Source organism: Solanum stenotomum, chromosome 6 (assembly GCF_019186545.1).
Source record: "Solanum stenotomum isolate F172 chromosome 6, ASM1918654v1, whole genome shotgun sequence".
NCBI classification, from domain to species: Eukaryota; Viridiplantae; Streptophyta; class Magnoliopsida; order Solanales; family Solanaceae; genus Solanum; species Solanum stenotomum.
In genome coordinates, this window is record NC_064287.1 from 42,363,972 (window position 1) to 42,380,217 (window position 16,246).

Genomic DNA, 16,246 nt, shown 5'->3' on the forward strand with positions numbered 1-16,246 from the left:
AATTACAAAATTAACCCTTTTAAAATGTCTTTAAGATATTTTAAGTTGTTAATTATTATTATTTATAATACTTTTTTGGTAATTTTAAAATGATATATGTTATTTTTTCTGTCCCAATATATGTGACCCGGATAGAATTTTGAGAGTGAACCTATTTTATTATATATCCTTTAAATATGAAATATTTTAAGTCATTTGTAAATGATTTATTATATTATATTATTATATATTATATAAACTCCCTTATAGTAGAAAAATAAATATATATTATATAGTAGAAAAAATGATTTATTATATTATATATTATATATTATATAGGGAGTTTATGATTGGACATCACAATGTCCCATCATAAACTCCCTCTTATATAATAAGAGAATAATAAGGAAACAGTGTATTCATGAACCAAATAAGGAAATAAATAGATTATTACAACTTTAAAATATTTACTACTTGTATACTCCTATTAAGGTAACAATTCAAGAAACAGAGTATAGCTTATTGAAAATATACTACTACTTAGAAAGGAAATCAATTAATTAAGGGAAAAGACTTAAATATGCTAATCCAACTTTGAGAAAAATCTTATTTATGCATCTTTAAAAAAATATCAAATGGATTTTAGAGATTTGATTCATTTTTTTAAAAAAATGACGTGGACGAATCATCATTTGCCACATGGACAAAATGAGTCTGTAAAATTGGATGGGTTTTCCGTTAATCCATAATGACATGGATTAATCTTTTCTCAAACAGAAATGACATCGCCAAATTTTTAACATGTGTATGTCATAAATAAGTTCTTTTTTCAAAATTTAATGACATATTTAAAATTTTTTTCATTAATTAAACCAATTAAAGGAGGAAGATGGTATATTAATAGGGGCGTAGCTATAGCCACCCCAAAGTGTCGAACTGGACACCCTTCGTCGAAAAATTATATTGTATATATATGTCAAATTCTTAAAACTTAGGATTTGGGTAAGTTCTTTAGCTTCTTTTTAGTAGATTTGATGTGTTTTATAGTTGGTTTGCTAGTAAAATAGGGTTCGGTAGCTAAGTGTATAAAAGTAGAACTGTTCAGTCACCTTTTTGAATTTATGAGGATAATCTATGAGCCGTGGATACTATTACTAGAGTCACATTTTATTATTCAAACTTTATATTATATACTTTTTATTAAAAATTTACATGGTTTACATTCTTACTTCATAAGTCCTCATATGTACTACCTCTACGAATCTCATTCGTAGGATTACACTAAGTATGTTATAATTATTCAATTTATATATATCAATTAAAAAAAATAAGATCTCACTATGAAGTTTGGCTTTAGGCCCCCAAACTTGTAGAGACTGCCTTGAAATTGACACTATATATGCATCCACAAGCTGAGAGCTTCAAAATTTGACACTGATAGCAGTATACATAGTATATCTTTACAGAATTTGTTTGCACGAATTTAAGATCGTCAATGATTTCTAATTTCTATCATGTGATGCCACTTTCTCGAAAAAAGGGAAGCAGCTGTTCTCTGCTTCAATGTTAGAGAACAGAGGATTTCTGGCGGATATGATTTGGTAATTCACAAATTAAACAATCGCCTTCACCTAAATTCATGCAAACAAATTCTGCAAAGATATATTGTGGATACTACTATTAGAGTCAAAATTTGAACCTCTCATCCCGTCGATGCAGATATAGTGTCATTGCATATTGATTGTGTTCTCCCTATCTATCACCATACCTCCACACAAGAAAATAAGTAAGTCTCACTATAGGAAAATGTTAAAAAAATAGAAAACGAAAAGGTTAAAAAATATCTTGTTTTCACCTATTTTGCTAAAAATATCCCTATATTTATCTTTTTAGTCCACTTATATCCTTTTTAAACTGTGACTGAAATTTCAGAGTCACGCTCTATCTTTACAAGGTCTTACACTCCTGCTACCCAAAATTTCTTTGCATCTTATGTGATTATGTGGAGGCACAACCTAATTCAGTTAGTTGTTGTGGTATATAGGTGACTTACATGTAGGGGTGTTCATGGTTTGGATAAAAACCGATCTAAACCGAAAAACCAAATCAAATCGATTAAATGAACCGATTTAATTTGGGTTTTGGTTTGGTTTGGTTTTATATTGTTAAGAACCGATAATATTTGGTTTGGTTATGGTTTTGTTAGAAAAAAATTGAAGAAATAACCGAACCGAACCGAACCAACAAATTATATACATAAATTTTATTATTATACATACATAATATATTATATTCATAAATAATTTTAAAGATTTTATATATGTTTCATCAAAATTTATTTATAATTTACTTATAAAAGAATAAATGTCCAAGGTGAGAACATTTTTCTTATTGGTTTCATGTATATGAGTGTCTATGGAAATTCTTTGTGGGACTGAAAATGTCATTGTCTCTTCCTTCTATGCCAAAATAGTGAATTTTGAAGTTTTATTTAGTAAATTCAATGATCGAAAGTTCTATAATGCCAGTCATTCTAACTATTTTTTTGTTTGAATGGATTGTTGTCACTTTTTTCACGTTTTGAATGAATGGTTTCTTTTATTTTTATGTATGGTTAATAACCGAATAACCGAACCAAACCAAACCAAAACCGAAAACAACCAAACCGATAAATGTATATTATATTTGGTTTGGTTTGGTTTTGATAATTTTAAAACCGATTAAGTTGATTTGATTTTGATTTTGACCAATAACTGACCCAAACCAAACCGTGAACACCCCTACTTACATGTATATACGTTTTTTGTTCAATTTTTTTTAAAAAAAAGATAAAAAAAAATATTTTGCTTGCCTTGTATTTAAAATAAATTCCTTTTTGTTAATAAATGGGCCGTTGGGCCTCTTTAAAAAAATGTATTTAAAATAGATTAATACACGTACTTTTTTTTCTTTGCCTATTTAAAATTTTCTCAAATACATATAACTTATTAAAGTTTCTTTGTCTTACATAAAAAAATTTTCTCAAACGCACATTATTATTTTTATTATTTGCCTTCTTTCATTTTTTTAATTGATTTTATTTATTCCTTATATTCAACTATATAATTACGTAAATATATACAATAACTAGCTTATTTGTGCAGTAGTGGTTTGTTTGTTGCTATTATTTAGAAGCTAAATATGTTATTTCCTGGTCTTTAGGCTACAAGATTAGTGGAGTTGTTTAGATCAGAATAATTAGGAGTAATTTATGTGTTCTGTTATTAATAACTTTTATCTTTTTAATAATTTGTAATTGAGAAATAAAAAAGCACTTCCACTTGAAGATTACTTCCCTTTGATTAATGTCTCCATAAAGGAGATGAAATCCTCTCTAATAGATAAATTATTTTTCGATGAACCATTTCAAGAAATATGCTTACCTCAACCACTTGCAGTACCTTCTTTAGTTCCATCAAATGATTTCTTCGCGGTATTGAATGGCTTGATCCAAAATCTAGAGCTCGGCCATTTCAATGGCAAAATGATAGAAAATCAGATTGACACTTATTATGGTGAACATCATTTCAATATGTTTAATCATTTCTCGGACAATGGAAATCATTCCAATGTATTGAATTCAAATGAGTTCTCTATGAAATTCAATGAAGCACTTCAAGAGTCATATTTACCTCAACCAATACATTCTTTAGTTGTTTGTTTATATTTCTTGAGTTGAGCATTTCTTAGATGCTATCACCTCAGTAGTTGTATTGCCAATCTCCTCAATTTCAACACCTTCACCAAGTTGTTGCACAACTTCCATAAATGTGGCCTGAAGATCCATCCGTTTAATTTATGTTCTTTGCCTAACAATCTTATCATATTACTTTGACTTTTTCGTTAATCTCTTTCATGCTTTTTGTACCTCTCTTCCTCACAACTTGATTAGGAGGTTCAAAGATTCACCAGAAAACAAAACATAACTTACAAAAGCAACCAAATTCATCTAAATTTCATTCTTATACACAACCAATATCACATCACATATCCCAACAAACGACGGAAACCCATGGATCCCAAGCATATGCCATAAGCAATAACTGGAATCTTTAGTATCAATCTCAAACTATCGCTATGGTGATACAAAAGATTGAGAGAAGATTTTCTCACAACAAGATGCTAGCACAAATGCTGAACATGGGATTATTAGTCTTGTGTTCAGATTTTTGACTTGCTTCTATTAGGTGCCTATACACATATTGCCACACATTCTTATGAAACATTTCAATACATTTCTAGAAATCATCCCAATAAACTGAATTCAAACGAATTTTCTATGAACTTCCACGAACTACTTCAAAAATTATACTTACCTCAACCACCTTCATTACCTTCTTTAGTTCAACCAAATGATATCTTCACATGGTTGAATGACTGGAATCAAGATCTAGAACTCAAGCATTTCAATATACTAAATTCGAATGAATTCCCTATAAACTTCAACAAACCACTCCAAGAAGTATACTTACCTCAACCACATGATATACCTGTTGAAATTTGGTAGAATCTTTTTACTTTTTTCTTTTTAGTCTAAAAATATTCTATAGTATTTAATTTCCTTTCAAGTCTAGGGTTTACATTAATTGCAAAATATTTAGTTTCCTTTTAGTTTTGTATCTAGAAGGAAAATAATATATTTTATTCTCCTTAATTATTTATAGATAGTGATGTACTCTTCTATTTGAATCAATGCAAGAATCAATACAAAGAGTTATCATTCATTCTTTCTTTAATTTTTCTTTCTAGTTTCTTCCATTCCATAACAATACCTTCTTTAGTTCCATCAAATGATTTCTTCGCAGGATTGAATGGATGGATTCAAGATCTAGAACTCAACAATTTTAATGTTCTAAATTCAAATGAGTCCCCTATGACCTTCAACAAACCACTTCAAGAAGTATACTTACCTCAACCCACTATAGCAAAATAAGCATTTAGTGGCAATAGATTTTTCTTTTAGCAAAAATATTGATATCGTAAACATTTAGCGACAATTGAGTTAATGTTATTGCATTCAGAGTGCTAAAGCCTTTAGTGACATTTATATAATGTGTTGATTATAAATATCTTTATTATATTATTTGCACTAAATATAATAAAGTAGTACTTATATTATTGCCGCTAAATAATTATCGCAAAATTTATTATTTGTTGTAGTGACCACCTTCAGCACCTTGTTTAGTTGAATCGAATGATCTCTTCACAGGGTTGGATGGTAGGAACCAACAACCAGAACTCGACAATTTCAATGTACTAAATTCAAATGAGTCACCTTACCTCAATCACCTGCGCGCAGTACCTTCTTTGGTTCCACAGAATGATTTCTTCGCAGGGTTGAACGGGTAGAACCAACACCGAGAACTTGACAATTTCAATGTATTAAATTCAAATGAGTTCCTTATGAACTTCAACGAACCACTTCAAGAATACTTATCTCAACCACTTGTAGTACCTTCTTTAGTTCCACCAAATGATCTCTTCACATGGTTGAATGGCTAGATTCAACAACCAGAACTCAACAATTTCAATGGTAAAATGATGGGGAAAAAATCAGATCGCCACTTATTACAACTCAACTCAAGATAATATCTCCACAAGGTCGGTTGTGAAACACACCCACCCATCCCGAGGTAGAAGACACGCCAAGACAAATAGATAAATTGGGTTACGGCATTTTTTTTTTTTTTGCTTAACAATCTGCAGACAATTGACATTCTTTGAGAATACACACACATAAAATTCACCAGCATTACTATTAAAACATCAACGATTTGAAATTAGCTTCAAATGTAATATTAGTGTCAAAAAGATGGATAATGACTTCTAATGCCGTTGATACAACAGATTAGATTTTTCAAATTCACAACTCACTGATATATCAACTAGAAAAACAGAGAGATCAGAGTTGTCAATCATTGTAGCAGCCTCAGCAACAGTAACCTTTGGTTTCTTCGCCTTCTTCGCCTTCTTCAGCATACTAGTCTTCACTAACACACTGCCATTCTCGATGGCAGCATATTCCGCGTCACTAAAATAAACTCAATTTCAACAAAAATGCCTACATCATGGACATATTCAATGTTGAAGTACATTCCACACTTCTGTCAACTCTACCATCAGTCATCACAACAATTGCCTGATCAAGAATCAAAGAAAAGGCAATCAATTATGACTCGTGGCTGCTTTTTTTCTTTTCATTTTGGTTGCAAATTGGTCCATCAGGGAGAAAAACTAAATAAGATTGTGGATCAAGAATGCTGAAGATCAGTGATGAATTTCAAATCAATCAGTTGAAACAACATACCAATGGATGCGAGGAAAGACTGAATTTCGCTTCTACATTCATGACCAGCTATCCTGTATTGAACATATTGTTATCAAATTAGATGCACGTAGATACTCAAAAACAGCACATAGGAGTTTGTTTCTACTTACTTCCATAATGATGAGGTTAAGACGGTCACATCCTTCAATTGCTTCGACTTCTTCCTTAATTCTCTCAGCTGAAGCCTCCAGAAATTTATTCTTGTACTGAATCAACTTAACCAGTTTCAGTGTTGAAATATAAGCAAAGCTAATGGGGATCTCCTCGAGCTCATCACACCTTTTTATAACAAGTGTTTCGAGCTGGGGAAAGGATTCCTCCGAGGCATCCCACCTTGAGATACCTAATGACACCAGTTTCAAGAGCTTAAGTTTATGCAATGTGATATCTCCAAGGCTCCATTCTTTGGATTGAATAAGATCTCCAGCTGCTAATTGGAGATACTCCAGATTTGGTAGTCCCGCAATGACAGGAATCATGCTTTCTATATGAATCTTGTATAATATCAACTTCTTTAAATTTGAAGGCAATCGTAGCTTGGATACAGCTTGGGACGACTTAATAAAACTAAGGCGAAGTATGTGAAGCTGCTTAAAGCTCTCCAATTTGAGACAAATCTCTACAGAATCATTATCTCCGTTAACAGAGATGTGAAGTTCTTGAAGATTAGGACACCTCCGTGACAACACATCCAGGCTATCAACTTGATCAATTGGAAATACAACATTCCCTAATATCCTCAAATTTTCCAATTTAGAGCATTCTTCAAAGATCCCATGCTTGTTGTTTTCCAAATCAAATTCAGCAGAAGAAATCTCAACATGCCTTAATTTTTCCATCTTCCAAAAAATGGCTGGAAACAATGTAGACGCGCAATGACAATTCAGAAATAAAGTTTCCAGATGGGGCAGATGAAATTCTGGATGAAACTAAAGCTAAGTGTGTTAACTGCAAGGTACTTCAGGTGAATTAGTGGTTGCAATTGCGCTGACCGCAAAAGAGCCACACTATGAGAACTTAAATCCAAGACCTTAACAAGTATCAATTGATAAACATCATGACGGAAGGGATTCCACTCATAACCTACTCCATTCGTCATTATCAGTGACCTCAAGTGTTGGTAGAAAGTCTTGGTTCGTGTTTTGGATCTCAGAGATGCAAACTTGGAACGCTCATTATTGAAACTGAAGCTCACTCGACTTTCGTTCCAATCATAAGGTCGAAACTGGTAACGATTTGCCTTCACTACCAGCATAAACTTTTCTTCTCTACTCTTCTCCAAGCAAAAGTGAAGCACTACATCATGGACATGGCAGTATTTGACTTTACTGTTATATTCTCTCGTTGAAACCATTACCACATTACTGTGAATGAGATCTATCAAGTAACCTTCAGCTTCCTCTTCCATTAGTCTCCCAGATTCACTGTTTTGAATGAATCCTTCTGCGATCCATAAGCTTATCAATTTAGACACTCAAATACTCACATCCTCCGGAAACATCCCCATGTAGAGAAGGCAAGGCTTTAAATAATCGGGTAAGTTATCATAACTTAAAAGCATACTTGCCCGACTATAGTCTTCAGTCTCACAATCAAGATAGGAAAATAGAGCTTTTTTAACTTCATGCCACCAAGATTCATTCACTTTATTCCTTTTAATTATTCCAGCAGCTAAGATGACCACAAGAGGCAGTCCTTTGCACCTTTTTGCAAGTGCTAGACTCACATTTTGTAGTTCGGGTGGGCAACCTTCCTGCTGAAATATTTTTTTCTGCAACAATTGGCAACTCTCTTCTGGTGTGAGGAACGGAAGGAAATAAGGATCAATATGGTGCATGACATGGGCACCGACTTTCTCAAGTCGAGTTGTTATTACTAGTCTGCTTCTATTTCCATCATCTGGAAAACAAAGCCTTAAATCATCCCACGTCATACGATCCCATATATCATCCAAGACAATCAGATATCTCTTACTCATTAAGCATCTCCTCAACAGTTTGGCAAGGACATCATCCTTATCTCCATTGTCCTTGGAACTTGTAACTTGACTGAAAATCACTTGTAATAGCTCTCTTCGATTATATGTTTGGGAAATGATGCACCATGCTCGAACATCAAAATGGTGAACAATGCTGACATTATTATACAACTTTCGAGCACAAGTTGTTTTGCCTTGTCCCCTCATCCCAACAATAGGGATGACATCTAGTTTATTTGTCCCTCGAGTCAGATGATGACTTATTGTTTCTTCCGCTTTCTCAAAACCCACAATCTCCTCGTCATTCATAAGATTGCTATATTCAATTGGCAGATGTTTAGATAGCTCAACCACAGAGTAGGGCCTAATGGAGAGGTTCTTCGACCACATCTTGGTCACCTCTGTATAGATATGCTTGATCTCTTTTATGATTCCAGGAAGTGAACAAAAACAATGTTCAAGAACATTATATTGAACAAGAATAAAGTCGATAGCAACTTCAGCTTCATATGCCCAATTGACAGTATACTTCTGAAAATCTTTAAGAACTTCATGTTCGTGCTGCACCTTTGCAGCATCTTTAAAAACATATGTTAGAGATGAGAGCTCTTTCTCTAAAATGCCAATATGAGGCTTCATCATGAAACCTAAACCTGTTTCAGATTTCAACATCTCATTCAATTTTCTAAGCAGAGAATCAACAAAGCTCAATCCACCAACAGTGGGAAACTCATGAGATGGAATGAATTTTAAGGATTTGTAGTACATCTCCACTCGTGCCTTTAGATCTTCAATTTTCTCCAATATCTTGTTGGTGTCTTCTCTAATTGTAGATCCTACATGAAGCATTTGAACTACACGTAGTATGTCGCCCACAAGAACTCCAATCATTTCTAAGACTTCATTCAACCTCTTTTCATTAATAACATCATTTGGCACTTCACCGAGAAAAACCANTGTTGGTGTCTTCTCTGATTGTAGATCCTACAGGAAGCATTTGAACTACACATAGTATGTCGCCCACAAGAACTCCAATCATTTCTAAGACTTCATTCAACCTCTTTTCATTAATAACATCATTTGGCACTTCACCAAGAAAAACCAACAAAAACTCTATCACATCATCAATGTTTTGAGCAGATACATCAGTTGTGAAGTTCTTAGGTTTTTTATCTCTAAGATACACCAGAAGACTACGGAGATGATGTGAAAATATTTTTAGTAATTTCTTGTCCTTGAAAGTTCTTGATCGAGTTAACTTTGAAGCCTTTAGCTCACTTAGAAAAATCTTCTTCATTTCCAGCTCCACTAGCACAACCAAGAATAGTAGATAAGGAGGCTTAATCTTGAAACAAAATGTATCATCTCCATCCTCTTCTAAATCTTTATCAGTATCATTTTCATCCTCTTTTAAATCGGCATCATCTTCATCCTCTTTTAAATCGGCATCATCTTCATCCTCCTTCAAATCAGCATCTTCTTCAGCCTCTTTTAAATCGGCATCATCATTATAAACCCAAATAGAAAGACAGAAGTGTCCCACATTTTCAGCCATAAACTGAATTCGGGTATGCAAACCTTTCAACTTCTCATGGTCGACATAACCATTTAACTCTGTGCCATATAAGTATCTTAGATATCTCATTTTCTTCTCAAGCATTTTGATTTCTTTTATCAAAACACGGCCAGACTTGACTAGATACCTCAGTGCATCATTTAGATTCTTGTCAAGATAATCCATATATTCTAACAGATGGAAATCATCCAGCTCATAATTCAACCTTGAACTATTATTACCTTCAACAAATTCCCGCAACTGTGATACTAGCCTTTCCACATTAAGGTATGTAGTAGTTTTGGTTTCGCCATGAACAGAGTAAAACATCACCTCAATCAATTGGGCCTTCTTTTTCATTTTGACCATGAAAAAGACATTAGGCACCAAAGTATCAGAGTAGTTGATAAAAGTTCTGAAAAATCTTAGCTCCATTTCAAGTGTCTCTATTTGATCAATCTTGACGCTATTCATATCGCCTCCACATTTGATTTTTTTTAGGTGATCTAACACAACTTCAATGCCATTTTCAGCCATCTTCTGTAGATAAAGTAGAAAATGCCTGCAAGTTCACACAACAAGGGAAAATATATCGAAAAAAATATAAAGAAGGACAAATATAGCTTATTTCTTGAAGTACAAGAGCAAATATGACTTCTTTCCAGTAATTAAAATACAAGCTATTGAAGGTGCTTTTCGGTGTTCATATTGTTCCATACAAGACCATATCCATAGTAATTGTTTAAATTTGTCTGGTTTTGGGAGGGGCACGTAAAAATTAGGAATTGATTAGTTTATTCTATATTTTCGAGGTTTGGAGGAACAAGAAGAGTCTCCAAAATGTATATGCTACAAATAGATGGTCTAATATAATTCTTATCATCAACAAGTTGCTTTAGGTGGTAGCTCAAAGTTAGTCATTTTTGTCTTGGTACATTTTGGTATGTCCTTATGTGAAAAGAGTATTATATAATTGGGGATATGCGCGACCTAAATAGGTTTCAATTAGAAAGAAGGGCATAATACAATTTAACTTGATTTTAGTTGTCATCTATGTCCTTTAAATTTGCATGTGCATAATAGACACTTAAATTTGTATAAAATTGAACAAATAGATACTTTTATCCTACGTACAAAGCTAGCACAATCAATTATGTTGTTGGTCAAGCCTAGAGACTTCTTAACCAACTGATTACTATTGGCACAACAACATTCCTTTCAAATGATCAAGAACTTTCAGATATAGCGTTGCACCCAAGAGTGTAGCCTAGTGGAGCTGGAAATGATGAAATTGGGTGGAGAACCAAGAAGTTTTAGGTTCACTTTCCTCCCAATTAGTCTAAGCCTTGGTGGGCGAAGTTACGTGCGCCCCCTTTCTCTCTCTCCTTAAAGCCCCCAAATTCGATAATTAACATGCACTCTCACCTCATTAAATCACTTAACTAGAGTAAATTTACATTGTTTGATGTAAGCAACCAGTGCGAATAAGTATTTACCAACAAATTCACATAATCTAGCAAGATATATTAGGTTTCACTTTTCAGTAGATGAATAATCTCTTGAAATTTTCTAAAAAACTTCTGAAGTATGAAAAATATAATTATGGATCAACAAACTCACCTCAATGATGATGAATTGAATCTACCACAAGGAGTTGTCTAGTACAAGGAAATCAAAAAATAATAAGAGTTTTGAATGGCGCAATCAGAGTGTATGTATCAGCTCTAACTAATTGCTAAATAATTTATTTAATGGTAGGTAAACAACAATTATGCATAATTATTATAATTAATAGTTATGTTTCATTCCTATTGGCTAATTGACTGATAATATGAACTATGAATTATTAATAATGGTAAGTAAATACTGAACAACAATTATTGGTTTATTAATTAATAGTGGTAAATATTTTCCACATCACATCTGAAAGGAACAACAATATTTTCACTTATCCTATGGATAGCCTGCTTGGGTATGAAAACCTAAACATGAGACCCAAGACTCCCTAAATGGAAGTAACATACTTGTTTTGCAAGAACACCAAAAATGATCTTTAGTGACAATTTAGCCACAATAACTTAATTGTCACTAGAGGTAATTAACATTTTTTGTAAATGTCCTTAAAGCCTATAGCGACATTGAATCCTATGGTGATTAACTAATGTCAGTAAATACTTTAGTACTCTTTGTTAATGTGCATATTTATAATTGCCGCTAACATCTATTTTTGTTGTAATGTGATAGGCACCAAAAACTTGTTTAAATCCACTGCCGATTTCTAGTTTTCAGTAATTATCTTTCTTGTCTAAAGTTGATTGTGTAATATTGCAAATCTTTGTCTTTTTTCCACTTTGCTCTCGGTTTAACTCTGCCCTTTGACTCTCTGATTCTGGATCCATAGCGCCAGATAATATTTTTCTTCTATTTTTAGTATAATTATTTGGTTAAATACGCTCTTAATCATATCGTATTATTTTTTTTTTGGGGGGGGGGGGGGGGGGGGGGGNCAAGCAATCGTTATGTTTTTCATAAGTAGAAAGTAATAGAATATCAAGTAAATGTGTTTATAAATCAATCAGGGATGAAATTAGGATTGTGTATTTACCAATGAAGTCATAACTAAGTAAGACCGCATATTAGTAACTTATTTTAGTGTGTAGCATGCCAGATCGGTAAGTTAATTTCACCTAAGTAGTTGGTCCCCTAAATAGTTGAATATCACCACGCAACTTGATTCGTCTACGATTGTTTGCTTTACTAACCCTTATCTTTGATTTCAAATTAACTATTTTCGAGCAAGGTCAGGCTATTAGATAAGGGTTGATAGTCTCAAATCTCTGTTATATAGTCCATTTTCCAATTTGTTACCCCTTTGGTCAAGCAAGTAAGAATAAGGTGAGTTCTAACGTTTGCAACCGTTAAAAAAATAATACAAAGGGAAAAACAATACACGCATGCACTCCATTAAAAAATTATTAAATATTAGGTCTACTTAGTTAAGTCTTCATAGTTCCCCCAACCCTAGTTGTGGGTTTAGTTACTCATAATTGTACGATACTGTCACTCTCCGAGCCTACATCCTGGACGTGGCCGGCATCGATAATCATTGTTGATCCCCAAGCGAACCCTTGATATGATTGACTACTTAGTGGAAGAGAGAACGTTGAGTCCATAGAAAGGGTGTATGTGACGCTCCAACTTAAGATAAGAAGTCTCACATTGGCAAAACACAGGAGAGATGTTGGGTATATAAGTAATCTCACATAGGCTCAAAGAGGACAATATCACTAGCGGGTTGGGTCGTTACATATACGAACAATGATTAATGAATAATGCATAATCATACATTTACAATATGAATAGTAGAACCTGAAATCTTGAATTATAACTCAAAGTGAAAAACCAAGAATCAAAGTATGAATTCTCGCCAAATTCAATAACACAAACAAATTAAGGACTTGTTTTTCTTTTAGTCTCATATCAGAAAACAAACATAAAATGTGAAAGAAAATCTAGGAAAAATATTTATGGGTCATGGTTACCACTCGTAAACATCCGGCTTTTTGGCATATCTCTGAATCTCATCTATGAACTCTATCTACGACTCATGAAAGCATATACGGCTCGTGGTTTCCAATCATAGAACTCAGGCTTTTCAGCATAGTCTCTGAAACTTCATCTACGGCAGGGGCATAGCTATGTCAAATTCTACATTTAAAGGATATATATATTTTAAAGTTGGGCACCCTTAACAAAAGTCAAATCTTTGGCATAGTGGTAATGTATGCCCATCCAAATTAAGAAGTTATGGATTTGAACCTCAAATAGTACAATATTTTTTTGTTTTATTTTGACAGCAAGACACCATTATTCTTGGACACCTCTATCTTTAACTATAGAAACTATTCGTTGTAGAGTTCGAAGTACAATTCTTTGAAAGCTTAATGATCAGTATAGCTTATTAGCAAAACTTTTATATTATCAAATAATATTAATTAATCGGTACTAATATGACCAAAATATTTTTTCTATCGTACTTGAATTTGCACGTGCTTTTATAATCTGAACAACAATAAATTAAAAAGTTTTTGAAGAAGGGATGAGAGATTTATATGCAAATTAATGGGTGCTATGGGAGATTTAAGTCTATTTCAAACTTTTAAATTACTAATATTTTTTAGATAAGAAATACTCGTAAATCAATGTGTGAGCGAAAACGTGAAATTAAAGAACAAGGAAGAACAACAATATTTAACGTGGTTTGGATCAAAATGATCCTACGTCCACCAAAGAACAACTGCACCAATATTTATTTCACTCTACAAAGAATACAAGTGAAATACTACAAGAGAGAACATCAAATGCCTTAGAAGATGAGAAGGCAAGTGAGAGGATGATTTGAAAATGAATTAAGAGCTACCTATTTATAGGAATAAATTCTTCCTATGTGTCAAAAAATGTCAAGGTTAAATATGTGAAACCATTTTATGGTTTACCTAAATTTCACCTACCAAGATACTATCTTGACTTTTATTTTGTACTAATTATCTTCCTACCAAATCTTCATATTAATTCATCTTCCATTGAGTTTGATTCCACAAGGACCAAAACAACTCTTTCAATCTCTACCTTGGTTTGCATTCCGAGCATGCATACAAACAGCTCCATCCAAAACTTCTAAGCTTACTGGGCAATCCCGTTGTAAGAAACAAGAAGAATCAAACCTTTGTTGAACATATTAGCTCCACCTAGCAGTTGTTCTCCCAGAGTTGCATCACTTGATGCATACTCCTGCCAAGTCCTTGCAGTGTGCAAACTTGGCAAGCGGGACTATCTTAGTCAACATGTCTTCAGCGTTATCGTCTGTGATAACTTTCTCAACCTTGATAGCTCCCTCTTCTACGACATCTCGAATAAAATGGAATATGACATCAATGTGTTTGGTGCGCTCATGAAATCTTTGATTTTTAATCAAATGAATAACACTTTGACTACCACATCTTAGAGTTGATTCCAGCTGAATCAAACTCAATTTTGCCACCAAACTTTTCAACCAGATAGCTTCTTTCACTGCCTCCGTTGCGGCCATATATTTTGCCTCTATTGTAGACAAAGCGACAATCGATTGTAAAGTTGATTTCCAACTAACGACACTACCAATGAGAGTAATTAAAGATGTATCCAGTTGTGGACCTCCTTCTATCAAGATCCCCTGCATAGTCAAAATCTACATAACCGAGAATTGAAATACTTTCACTTTTCCGAAAGGTTAGGCCAACATCAGGAGCTCCTTTGAGATATCTCAATATCTACTTCACAGCTTCCCAAATGCCTTTTATTGGATTTGCCATGTACCTGCATACCACACTTACAAATTGAGAAATATCTGGACGTGTGCACACTATAGCATACATAATGCTGCCAACTCATGTGCTCGCAAAAGGAACCTTTGACATATGCTCCACCTCATCCATAGACTAGGGAATTTGTAACTCTAAAAGCTTGAAATGAGAAGCTAACGGTGTACTTACAGGCTTGCTCATATGCATATTGAAACTCTCAAGAACCTTTTCGATGTACCTCTTTTGAGAAAGATGTACAACACCGTCTTCTCTTGAAATCTTCATTCCAAGGATTTTCTTTGTAGAGCTCCCAAATCCTTCATGTCAAATTCCTTGCTCAACAATTTCTTCAAAATATTTATCTCTGTGATGTTGTTAGCGGCAATAAGCATATCATTAACATACAACAATAGATAAATCATAGAGTTACCAGACATCTTCTAGTGATACACACAACTATCAAATGCACTCCTCGAAAATCCATGTGTAGTCATGAATGCATCAAACCTCTTATACCACTGTCTAGGGGATTGCTTCATACCATACAAAGACTTTTTCAGTTGGCCTACATGATCTTCATTTCCTTCGGCTAGGAAACCTTCAGGCTGATCCATATAGATTGTCTCTTCTAGATCACTATGTAAGAAAGCAATTTTGACATCAAATTGTTGAAACTCTAAGTCAAATTGTGCAACAAATGCTAGTACTACGCGAATTGACCTATGTTTCACGACTGGAGAGAAGATCTCATTGTAGTCAATTCCCTCCTTCTGGCTGAATCCCTTTGCAACCAATCTCACCTTGAACCTAGCATCTTCCACTTCTGGAATACCCTCTTTCTTTCTGTAGACCCATTTGCATCCAACTGTCCTCTTCCCCTTTGGCCTTTTAACTAAGACCCATGTCTCATTTTTGTGAAAAGACTCCATCTCTTCCATCATGACTAACTGCCATTGTGTAGCATCTTTGCAAGAAGTTGCTTTAACATATGAGGAGGGTTCGAGATCCTTAATCTCTTCTTCTGC

The 16,246-nt window shown here is 33.7% G+C and overlaps 1 pseudogene; it reads right to left on the reverse strand.

Annotated features, from left to right (window-relative positions):
* Positions 1 to 5,456: 5,456 nt before the first annotated feature.
* On the reverse strand, positions 5,457 to 10,416 carry LOC125868771 (putative late blight resistance protein homolog R1B-8; annotated as a pseudogene).
* Positions 10,417 to 16,246: the final 5,830 nt, after the last annotated feature.